Source organism: Coregonus clupeaformis, unplaced genomic scaffold (assembly GCF_020615455.1).
Source record: "Coregonus clupeaformis isolate EN_2021a unplaced genomic scaffold, ASM2061545v1 scaf0062, whole genome shotgun sequence".
Lineage (NCBI taxonomy): Eukaryota > Metazoa > Chordata > Actinopteri > Salmoniformes > Salmonidae > Coregonus > Coregonus clupeaformis.
This window is the reverse complement of record NW_025533517.1, coordinates 943,539-955,000: the sequence shown is the minus strand read 5'-3', so window position 1 is coordinate 955,000 and position 11,462 is coordinate 943,539.

The following is an 11,462-nucleotide window of genomic DNA, read 5'->3' as shown; positions in this document are numbered from 1 at the left end:
CTGTTCTGTGAAGGGTGTCGTACACCATCCTCAGTTTCTTGGTAGTTCCTCCCATGGAATAGCCATCATTACTCAGAACAAGAATAGACTGACGAGTTTCAGAAGAAAGTTATTTGTTTCTAGCCATTTTGAGCCTGTAATCGAACCCACAATTGCTCATGCTCCAGATACTCAACTTGTCTCAAGGAGGCCAGTTTTATTGCTTCTTTAATCAGCACAACAGTTTTCAGCTATGCTAACATAATTGCAAAAGGGTTTTCTAATGATCAATTAGCCTTTTAAAATTATAAACTTGGATTAGCAAACACAACATGCCATTAGAACACAGGACTAATGGTTGCTGATAATGGACCTCTGTACGCCTATGTATATATTCCATTAAAAATCAGTTTCCAGCTACAATAGCCATTTACAACATTAACAATGTCTACACTGTATTTCTGATCAATTTGATGTTATTTTAATGGACAAAGAAATTGATTTTCTTTGGAAAAAAATGAAATTTCTAAGTGACCCCAAACTTTTGAACGGTAGTGTATATATATATATATATATATATATATATATATACAGTATCTCACAAAAGTGAGTACACTCCTCACAATTTTGTAAATATTTGAGTATATCTTTTCATGTGACAACACTGAAGAAAAGACACTTTGCTACAATGTAAAGTAGTGAGTGTACAGCTTGTATAACAGTGTACATTTGCTGTCCCCTCCAAATAACACAACACACAGCCATTAATGTCTAAATCGCTGGCAACAAAAGTGAGTACACCCCTAAGTGAAAAATGTTTCTGCTCATAATTTCAAAGCATTATGACATCAAGGTGTTATTTGGTGATCCAAAAGCAGTAGTCAAAGAGTTGATTGGGACTGCTTTGGTGGAGGAGGAAAATCCTTCCGTAGATGATGAAAAGGGTCCCACGGGTGGTAGATGTCCAACTAAGGGAGGTAGAACTAAAAGTAAAGTTGGAGCAACAGAAAGTAGAGCTCGAGCACAGGGAAAGACAACAAGAACGTGAACAGGCAGCCAGACAACAAGAACAGGAACATGCAGCCAGACAACAAGAACAGGAACATGCAGCCAGACAACAAGAACAGGAATGTGAGCATTTGACTAAAAGAAACACTCCGAATCCAGTCAGGCCATCCTGCGCCCTCAACAGAGTTTGATCTTGTTCGGAACAGCTGCCTTTTAATAATAAAGAGCTGGATGTATATTTTACTCTGTTTTTCAAAGTGTTCTTGTGGGAAAAGCTCAGAAAGTGTATGCTGCTTTATTTCTTAACCAGAGTTCAGATTTTGACACTGTTAAAGCTGCTATCCTTCGGGCTTTACGAGTTGGTCCCAGAGGCATACAGACAACAGTTCCTTAAATTACGAAAGACAGAATCACAAAGCCATGTTGGCAAGGGAACAAGCATGTCTTTTTGATCGGTGGTGTAGTTCTCAAGAGGTCAAGGACGTTGAGGATTTAAAGACACTCATACTTCTTGAGCAGTTCAAGAATTGGCTTCACAAAAGGGTTGCTACCTACATTTATGAGCACAAGGATCTCACTTTTGAGAAAGCTGCAGTTCTTGCAGATTAGTTTGTGTTGACACATAAAACTACATTCACAAACAAAGCACCCAGTTGTTATCCCTACACAAAAAGCAATCCAGATAAGTCACCTCCTACTGCGAAGTTTCAGTCCTTTTCTACAGTGCCCAAAGATAAAGATCGGCAGAAAACTGTTTTTTCGTATCAGCCAGTTTGTCATTACTGCCGTGAGAAAGGACACATTGTCTCTGTGTCCTAAGTTGAAACAGAAAAATGAGAGAGAGAAAAAGCTGTTTCTTCTTGTGGGAACACTCCAGCCCATTAAGTCTCTGGTTGGGACTGGTGTATCTCATTAAGTCTCTGGTTGGGACTGGTGTATCTCATTAAGTCTCTGGTTGGGACTGGTGTATCTCATTAAGTCTCTGGTTGGGACTGGTGTATCTCATTAAGTCTCTGGTTGGGACTGGTGTATCTCATTAAGTCTCTGGTTGGGACTGGTGTATCTCATTAAGTCTCTGGTTGGGACTGGTGTATCTCATTAAGTCTCTGGTTGGGACTGGTGTATCTGATTAAGTCTCTGGTTGGGACAGGTGTATCTCATTAAGTCTCTGGTTGGGACTGGTGTATCTCATTAAGTCTCTGGTTGGGACAGGTGTATCTGATTAAGTCTCTGGTTGGGACTGGTGTATCTCATTAAGTCTCTGGTTGGGACTGGTGTATCTCATTAAGTCTCTGGTTGGGACTGGTGTATCTCATTAAGTCTCTGGTTGGGACTGGTGTATCTCCTAAACATTTTGGATCAGATGTGTATGAACCCTTTGTTTCAGATGGGTTCGTGTCTCTGCAGAGTGGTGACGCTGTTAAGCAGCCGGTGAAGATACTGGGAGACACTGGGACCGGTGAAGATACTGGGAGACACTGGGACTGCTTTGCCTTTGTCTGACACTTCAGCAACTGGTTACACTGTGTTAGTTCTAGGCATGGAGATGGGTTGCATGGAAGTTCCTTTGTATAATGTGGAACTCTAGTCTGATCTTTATTTCTGGTTCCGTTGTCTTTGGAGTGAGGCCTAGCCTACCGGTGAAGGGAGTCTCATTCATTTTGGGAAACGATTTGGCTGGAGGGAAGGTCGTGCCAAATCCTGTCGTTTGTAAGGACCCCAGAGTAGGGGAACCTGATGGGTTATCAGTAAAGTACCCTAGAGTGTTCCCAGCGTGTAAGGACCCCAGAGTAGGGGAACCTGATAGGTTATCAGTAAAGTACCCTAGAGTGTTCCCATCGTGTAAGGACCCCAGAGTAGGGGAACCTGATGGGTTATCAGTAAAGTACCCTAGAGTGTTCCCAGCATGTAAGGACCCCAGAGTAGGGGAACCTGATGGGTTATCAGTAAAGTACCCTAGAGTGTTACCAGCGTGTAAGGACCCCAGAGTAGGGGAACCTGATGGGTTATCAGTAAAGTACCCTAGAGTGTTCCCAGCGTGTAAGGACCCCAGAGTAGGGGAACCTGATGGGTTATCAGTAAAGTACCCTAGAGTGTGCTGTTCCACGTGCTGTCTAAGAAACTCACCGGGAGAAAGTTTAGTGTGGAGGAGGATGTCAGCGATCCCACCATGGTCGATCTGTCTGAGACGTTTATGGATGATCCTGATTTCGGTAACCCTCCTGAGTTGACCTCTCCTTTGAAAACCCCAAAAGTGAGCGAGTTTGTAGGACCGCTGAAGAAAGAGATGTTCCCTACAGTTGACACTTCGATGTCTAGGTAAGCAGCTGAACAGAGTAAAGATGTTTCCCTCTCCCCTCTTTTTGGTGAGATACGTCCAGAGGAGGACTTTTATGTTCTTTTTCTTTTATTTAGAAATTACAATTATTTACCCCTTTTTCAATTACGATCTTGTCTCATCGCTGCAACTCCCCAAAGGGCTCGGAGAGGCGAAGGTCAAGTCATGCATCCTCCGAAATATGACCCGCTAAACCGTGCTCCTGAACACCCGCCCACTTTACCCCGGAAGCCAGCTGCACCAATGTGTCGGATAAGTTTTGTGTTTTGTGTTTAGCCAGTGTGTTGCCCTGGCTCAACATTTATTTTGACTGCACGTTTTGGTTGCTCTCGTTCCAAGGGGATGAAAGTATTAGAAACGTACATTATTTTACCCCTATTTCTCAAAACGTCTGAGTTTAGGCAACTATATATATATATATTTAAAAAAAATATATATATATATACAGTACCAGTCAAAAGTTTGGACACACCTGCTCATTCAAGGGTTTTTCTTTATTTTTACTGTTTTCTACATTGTAGAATAATAGTGAAGACATAAAAACTATAAAATAATACATATGGAATCATGTAGTAACCAAAAAAGTGTTAAACAAATCAAAACATATTTCATATTTTAGATTCTTCAAAGTAACCACCCTTTGCCTTGATGACAGCGTTGCACTCTCTTGGCATTCTCTCAACCAGCTTCACCTGGAATGCTTTTCCAACAGTCTTGAAGGAGTTCCCACATATGCTGAGCACTTGTTGGCTGCTTTTCCTTCACTATGCGGTCCAACTCATCCCAAACCATATCAATTGGGTTGAGGTCAGGTGATTGTGGAGGCCAGGTCATCTGATACAGCACTCTATCCTAAGTTGTTTTTGGTTTTTCTTTTGGTTTTGTCTTTTCGGAGGCAAACCTAGTGGGCATTCATGGTGGGTGTCTTAGAACCCCTTACTAGAGGCTTTGCCAACTTTCAGTGGGTATCCACATGGCTGCCATTTTGAACCCCATTCTGTTTTGTTTTGGTTGTCAAAGTGATTTTCTTTGTTAGTTGTGACATATTGAGTTTGTCTTGTGGGAATGTAACAAGAGTCACATGATATAAGGCATTTATGTGCTATGAATGACCAAAGGGGACTGTCTTTACATTAAGTACAATGTCATGCAGTATAGAGTCTTTATGGATGTGTCACGAATGACTGAAAGTGTCTCACTTCAAACTAATTATTACAGGACACTACATAACGCGTCAATAAATATGTTATTAACGTTCTGCTGATTTATGAAGGTTCTCTCATGATCCACTGGTTATTGTAGGGTGTGAGAGGTATTCAAATGGGTTGATGGACATGTAAAGCTTGTGTTTTGTTTGTGTGTGTCAGAACCAAGATGATTTGGAGCATTCCAACCTGAGACTACCTCACCAGGTGTTCCTCTTCTGTTCCCATGGAGACCAGGGCTTGATTACAACCTGTTACAATGGTGCCAACATTATGTGGCTGATCTTTCAGCGGGGGAGTGGGTGAATGTGTCCAAGACCTGACTGGGTCCAGCACCGCACGGTATCGGCTCGTTGTTGTTGTGTTTGTGTACTGAGGAACATATAACTTGGTTCCAGAAGAAAGACACTTTCGATTTATTTAGGTTGAGGGGGCTTTCATCAAGGTGAGTGTTTCTTCTACCGTCGTCCCAAGGCTATTGAACACACAGCACATATAAGCCTGGGAGATCAACCGTTCACAGTTGGTCTTTGTGGGAGTGACCTTGGAGTTCTATAGGAGTGACCTCGCTGAGTAAAAGTATTTGTCATCGTCACTACTAACACAGTAACAACGGCATAATTACGGCTAAACACTGCCCATTTCCACAAAATAAAATTAGATTTTAAACATAACCCAAACTAATGAAGGGCACATTTGATGCATTGGTCCACCAGACGTTTTGCACATTTGGGTGGAAGTATCTGGGAATTATATAAAGTTTAATTATATGATATAATGTCACTGTAGAGGCTATGGCATCCTTCAGCACAACATGTCTGTCACGCCCTGGCTCTGGGGACTCTAATATGTTGAGCCAGGGTGTGAGTTTTCATGTGTGTTGGTTCTAGTTGTTGTATATCTATGTTGGCCAGGGTGGCTCCCAATCGGAGACGGCTGTAGCTCGTTGTCTCTGATTGGGAGTCATACTTAGGTAGCCGTTAGGCATTCATTCATTGTGGTTTCTTGTTCGTGTTGGTTTGTGTTTGACCATTGACTGTCACGTCATCGTTTTGTTGTTTTTGATCGTGTGATCATTATATAAATAAATATGTTCGCATTCAACGCTGCGCCTTGGTCCTCATCTCTTACCGGCGAACGTGACAGAAGAAACCACCAAAACTGGACCAAGCAGCGTGTCCAGGAGCCATCGCCAGGGGAATCGCTAGCAGATCTCCGTGGCAACCTCGACTGGGTCAAGCCTAGTGAGGAGCAGAGAGGGTGGACTTGGGAACAGTGGAGGAAGAGCTTCGACTGGGTCAAGCCAAATGAGGAGCTGAATGGAGGGAGTTGGAAGCAGAAGAGCGAGAGTTGGGCGAGAACTATAGAGGCCTGGCCCACGGGGAAGAGAGACCCCCAGAAATTTTTTAGGGGGGGGCTCACGACGTCGGGGCAGCAGGAGGCCGCGATAGAGCGGTCCAGCGGGTTGGCAGAGGAGGCCGCCAGGTTACGGGGGCCACTGGTCGAAGAGGGGATGGAAGGTGTAGAGGCACGGCGAGAGGTACTGGGGTGTGTTACCAGTCCGGTCCGGCCCGTTCCAGATCCCGGAATAGGGCCAGTGGTGTGTGTCCCCAATACGGTCCGGTCTGTTCCTGCTCCCCGCACCAAGTGTACGGTGCACGTCGCCAGCCCAGCCCAGCCTGTTCCTGCCCCTCGCACCAAGCCTACGGTGCGCGTCGCCAGCCCGGCCCGTTCCTGCCCCTCGCACCAAGTCAGTGGTGCGCTTCGTCAGCCCGGCTTGGCCCGTTCCTGCTCCCCGCACCAAGTCGGTGGTGCGCTCGTCAGCCGGCTCGGCCCGTTCCTGCTCCCCGCACCAAGTCAGTGGTGCGCTTCCCGTCAGCCCGGCTCGGCCCGTTCCTGCTCCCCGCACCAAGTCAGTGGTGCGCCCGTCAGCCCTGCTCGGCCCGTTCCTGCTCCCCGCACCAAGTCAGTGGTGCGCCCCGTCAACCGGCTCGGCCCGTTCCTGCTCCCTGCACCAAGTCAGTGGGTAAGCGCCCGTCAACCGGCTCGGTCCGTTCCTGCTCCCCGCACCAAGTCAGTGGTGCGTTTCGTCAGCCCGGTTCGGCCCGCTCCTGCTCCCCGCACCAAGTCAGGGGTGCGTTTCGTCAGCCCGGCTCGGGCCGTTCCTGCTCCCCACACCAAGCCATTGGTGTGCGTCGTCAGTCCAGCTCCGGTCAGCAGGGCCAGACCGGACCAGGGGTACTTTGGGGGGTTAGAGAGCGAGTGGGGATCATGCCCGGAGCCGGATCCGCCGCCAAGGCGGAGTGCCCACCCGGTCCCTCCCCTGTGGTATTTGGTTGGCGCGGTCGGAGTCCGCGCCTTTAGGGGGGGGGGTACTGTCACGCCCTGGCTCTGGGGACTCTAGTATGTTGAGCCAGGGTGTGAGTTTTCATTTGTGTTGGTTCTAGTTGTTGTATATCTATGTTGGCCAGGGTGGCTCCCAATCGGAGACGGCTGTAGCTCGTTGTCTCTGATTGGGAGTCATACTTAGGTAGCCGTTAGGCATTCATTCATTGTGGTTTCTTGTTCGTGTTGGTTTGTGTTTGACCATTGACTGTCACGTCATCGTTTTGTTGTTTTTGATCGTGTGATCATTATATAAATAAATATGTTCGCATTCAACGCTGCGCCTTGGTCCTCATCTCTTACCGGCGAACGTGACAATGTCACCCGTTAAAAATAACATGTTTATATCATATTCGACATAGTGGGTTATGTCACATTTAACATTGATGATTATTTCACACAGTTAAGCCACATTTATGAACCCTTTATAAAGCATGACATATGGTTATAATAGTATTATGTAGTGCTTATGTAGGCATAATGAAGCCTTTATGAGCTGAATGTGATTTAAACCGGGACCGACTATAGTTTAATATTAATCAATAGCTGTCTGCTACCACTCACAGCTACGCACTAGACTATAGTTTAATATTAATCAATAGCTGTCTGCTACCACTCACAGCTACGCACTAGATTATAGTTTAATATTAATCAATAGCTGTCTGCTACCACTCACAGCTACGCACTAGACCAGGGGTGGACAAACCTTTTGGCTCAAGGGCCACATTGAGTTTTTGAAACCAAGTGAAGGGCCACATACTATATGTGTGACAAAACATGTGAAGCCTTTATTCATTTTCACACGTAACTACTAGTGTACTGTAGGTGTACATATGCTTGCAGAACAATTCTACCCTTGTACCATCTCTACACTTGTTTTTTGTGAACAAAATGTATATAATTTATAACATCACAGACACAGTTAAACACACACACACACACACACAGATCCTGCATCTCTACCCTTGTAAAGTACTATCAAACCTACAGTCGTAATATGCAAACTTAAATATATATATAGTATATGACTGGAGACATGCAAAATGTAACAACAGCTGTGTAAGCTCAGTCTCAGTTCTGAGAAGCGGAGGGAAAACTCAGCATGCAGGTCGATCAAAGTGCTACTGAATGTCTCAGTGCGGCGCTGCGATGTGGGCGCGTTCAGTGCGGCCAGTGTCGGAAAATGAGCGAGAGACCGGCTGCTCATTTGTCTGGAGAACAACATGAGTTTGGCCTTGAATGCTTTCACGTTGGAATACAGTTCATGCACAAAAACACAATTTCCCTGCAGTTTCACATTTAGATCGTTCAGATTCCCCAATATGTCCACAGCGAAAGCAAAGTCGCCCAGCCAGTCTGTGTCTTTCAACTCGGAGAAGTCGTCAGCTTTACCACCCGTATCAAGGAACACACCTATCTCCCCTATCAGTTCCCACACAGCGAAATACTTTTCCCAGGCTTAGCCAGCGCATATTTGAATGGTACAACAAGTCCTGGTGCTCTGCCTCTGTGTCATTGAGCAGCTGAATGAACTGACGATGGTTAAGCCCCCTTGCCCGTATCAAGTTGACAAGTTTTACAACCACTTTGACAACATTTTCCAGCTTTAACACACTTTTACACAGGGCTTCCTGATGAATAATACAGTGAAGAAATATCAATTCCTCAGTTAGGGCGTTCTTCTTTTACTTTGTCTTGTAATCTTTTTAGTAGGCCAATGTTTTTACCGGTTAGATTTGGTGATCCATCGGTTGTGACGTTTGTTAGTTTTCCCCACGGTAGATTCATTTTTTCCAAGCAGGCAGACACGCTGTCATGTAAGACAGAGCCCCTGGCTGTTCCCATCATTGATTCCATCGCAAGAAGTTCATCTGGTATTTCAAAGTTCTCATTTATTCCTCTGACAAAAATGTAAAGTTGAGCGGTGTCTCTGATGTCAATACTCTCATCCAGTATAAAAAAAAGATTGAAGCCATCTGCTTTTTTCGCAGCACTCATTTTTCACGTCAAAAGACGTCAATCAACGAAGTAGCTATGATGACTGAGCGCATTCTGAATCTGACTGTAGGCCCAAATACAGAGCGCGCTGTCAGGCTACAGCGCCATCTATTGGAGGTTGTTTGTATATCATGGAATGAGTAATTTTAGGCCAAAATCGTACCTCAAATATAATAATATTTAATACATTTAAAAAATGTATTGCGGGCCGTACTTTGCCCCCCCCCCTTGCATTAGACTATAGTTTACTATTAACCAATAGCTGTCTGCTACCACTCACAGCTACACACTAGACTATAGTTTACTATTAAACAATAGGTGTCTGCTACCACTCACACCTAAAGTTGAGGTCGGAAGTTTACATACACCTTAGCCAAATACAGTTAAACTCAGTTTTTCACAATTCCTGACATTTATTCCTAGTAACAATTCCCTGTCTTAGGTCAGTTAGGATCAGCACTTTATTTTAAGAATGTGAAATGTCAGAATAATAGTAAATGAGAATGATTTATTTCAGCTTTTATTTATTTTATCACATTCCCAGTGGGTCAGAAGTTTACATACACTCAATTAGTATTCAATTAGCTATTTGGTAGCATTGCCTTTAAAAATATTTCGGGTAGCCTTCCACAAGCTTCCCACAATAAGTTGGGTACCTTGACTTTGTTGTCCTTAAGCCATTTTGCCACAACTTTGGAAGTATGCTTGGGGTCATTGTTCATTTGGAAGACCTATTTGCGACCAAGCTTTAACTTCCTGACTGATGTCTTGAGATGTTGCTTCAATATATCCACATCATTTTCCTTCCTCATGATGCCATCTATTTTGTGAAGTGCACCAGTCCCTCCTGCAGCAAAGCACCCCCACAGCATGATGCTGCCACCCCCGTGCTTCACGGTTGGGATGGTGTTCTTTGGCTTGCAAGCTTCCCCCTTTTTCCTCCAAACATAACGATTGTCATTATGGCCAAACAGTTATATTTTTGTTTCATCAGACCAGAGGACATTTCTCCAAAAAGTACAATCTTTGTCCCCATGTGCAGTTGCAAACCGTAGTCTGTCTTTTTTATGGCGGTTTTGGAGCAGTGGCTTCTTCCTTGCTGAGAGGCCTTTCATGTTGTGTTGATATAGGACTCATTTTACTGTGGATATAGATACTTTTGTACCTGTTTCCTCCGGTCCTTTGCTGTTGTTCTGGGATTGATTTGCACTTTTCGCACCAAAGTACGTTCATCTCCAGGAGACAGAACGCATCTCCTTCCTGAGAGGTATGACTGCTGCGTGGTCCCATGGTGTTTATACTTTTGTTTGTAGAGATGAACGTGGTATCTTCAGGCATTTGGAAATTGCTCCCAAAGATGAACCAGACTTGTGGAGGTCTACAATTGTTTTTCTGAGGTCTTGGCTGATTTCTTTAGATTTTCCCATGATGTCAAGCAAAGAGGCACTGAGTTTGAAGGTAGGCCTTGAAATACATCCACAGGTACACCACCAATTGACTCAAATTATGTCAGCCTATCAGAAGCTTCTAAAGCCATGACATCATTTTCTGGAATTTTCCAAGATGTTTAAAGGCACACTCAATTTAGTGTATGTAAACTTCTGATCCACTGGAATAATGATACAGTGAATTATAAGTGAAATAATCTGTCTGTAAACAATTGTTGGAAAAATGACTTGTGTCATGCACAAAGTAGATGTCCTAACCGACTTGCCAAAACTATAGTTTGTTAACAAGAAATTTGTGGAGTGGTTGAAAAATGACTTTTAATGACTCCAACCTAAGTGTATGTAAACATTTAGAATGTATAGCCCTAGGCGTATGCTGTTGGTTCACTGACTGTGCAGGGCAACTAAGCCTACAATTATAGTGAATTTGTATTTGATTTTGAATAGCCTAGTAATAGGGCATGTTTTATATTTTCATAATTAATAGGCTGAAACATTACCTTTAGCTACAGAATATCTCACCACCGTGCGTTTCCATCTCCTCCTATTTTCCATTCCTTTCTCGAGTATGCAGAGAGAGGGTCTGTCAACAGCTTAATTAAATATGTTTAGTTGTGAAAACATGTTACTATCAATGTTCCAGAACAGATTTCACTTGGTTTCCCAAATGGATCACATGACTGGTGACGCAACGCACTTCCACGTTGTCTCCATACTGTTTGATGCTACTTGGCCACCTGCCAAACTTTTTCGCTTTTTACTCTTAATAACTATTTATTCAAACTTAGTTTGGTCCTTTTTTAATTACACTTTTTCATCCCGGACGCTTTATCTGGACATAGATAAAGCTAAGTAACATTATGCCTTCTCATTGCAGTCGCTGTACTCTTAATATACAGGATAACTATTACCTTATGGTGAGGATAGCCGAGTTGCAAGCTCAGCTTCAGATGCAGTCCTTAGGCAAGGGCAATGTAAGTGTAGGAAAGGATGAAACAGCGTCTGTGCCACCAGTAAGTACAGATAGTAGTATAAATCCCCCCCACACAGTCCCCGCAGCCGGACAATTTTCTCAAGGCTTCTGGAAAGAAATGCTGTTGG